Source organism: Octodon degus, unplaced genomic scaffold (genome assembly GCF_000260255.1).
Source record: "Octodon degus isolate 3935 unplaced genomic scaffold, OctDeg1.0 scaffold00054, whole genome shotgun sequence".
NCBI classification, from domain to species: Eukaryota; Metazoa; Chordata; class Mammalia; order Rodentia; family Octodontidae; genus Octodon; species Octodon degus.
In genome coordinates, this window is record NW_004524630.1 from 11,032,476 (window position 1) to 11,033,842 (window position 1,367).

Sequence of the window (1,367 nt, forward strand, 5' to 3'; positions counted from 1 at the left end):
GCAGGGATTACAGGTGTGTGCCACCTCGCCCAGCTAGAATATAGATTCTTTAGAGAGAGCCCTTTCTGGTCCTTATCCCAGTCTACAAAATTTATATTTGTAATCCGTGGATAAATTACTGGAATCCCAACAAGTTAATTCCAATCTACCACTTCCAGTGCAAACTATGGTGAGACTAAAGACATTAAAACATATTTATAGTTATGGGGAGCCAAAGAGTGCTAAGTTCAGCCACGGTGATGACTAACCAGAACCCATTCCTCTGGGTCGAACCCAGCTTCTATTCATTTGTGAAAAGGGGAGCAGCTTGAGGATGAGTGACTGAGAGTGGTGGGAAGCACGTGAATGTCACAAGCTGGGCTAGGTAGGAAGCCTGCACTCAGCTCTGCCACATGCAGAGAGGAGGATATGCAGAGAGTAATCCCCATTACACAGCTGACATAGTACCTGATGTTTTGCGGTCTGGTACTTCAGCTCTGATGTATAATTTTTCAAGCCCCAGGAAGTCATAGCCTCTATCTCAAGGCTCCATCCCAGCCAAAAAAGTTTACAGTGCAGTTATGGCCAAGTCCAAGAACCACACCATGCACAACCAGTCCTAAAAATGGCTCAGAAGTGGCATCAAGAAAGCTCAGTCACAAAGATAAGAATGTCTGAAAGAGGTAGATCCCAAGTTTTTTAGGAACTTGCCAAGAAGCATAAGAAGGGCTTCAAGAAGATGCAAGCAAACAACACCAAGGCCAGGAGTGCATGTGCTGAGGCTACCAAGGCCCTCGTCAAGCCCAAGATCATTCCAAATGGAGTAAATTGCAGGCTCGCTCACTTGCCTAGATTGTTGCCCCAAGCTTGGGAAGCGTATCCGTGCCTGCACTGCCAAGGGTGTCATCTTGACTTGAGCAAGGACCACCTAGCAGGTGGTGGAGCTTTGGGTAGGTCTGTGGTTGACATATAGGCCACTAAACCGAGGGCGCACTACCCCCAGATGTGGGTGACTCGAGTTGACAGATTTGTCCTGGGTAGAATAAAAAGAGAAAGAAAGAAATGCTCACTGTTAGAACAGCCCTGGCTGCTGCCTGTGGACATTGGTCTCTTGCATCTTTGGCCTTCTAGGGCAGACTCCCAGCACCACTCCGTGAGCTTCTGGACGTCAACCTGCTTGCTACTGGATTCTCTGTCTATTCCCTGGGTAGGCGGCCATATGGGTCTCTGCTTTAGATCCGGTACGCCCACCTCGTAGAAGCCCTGGCATAGTTCTACATGCATTTCCTATTAATTCTGCTCCTCAAGAGAACCCTCACCAATATGCTAGGTATATATTAGATGCTATATAGCTCATCAAATAATACCATCATATGGCATTCATAATT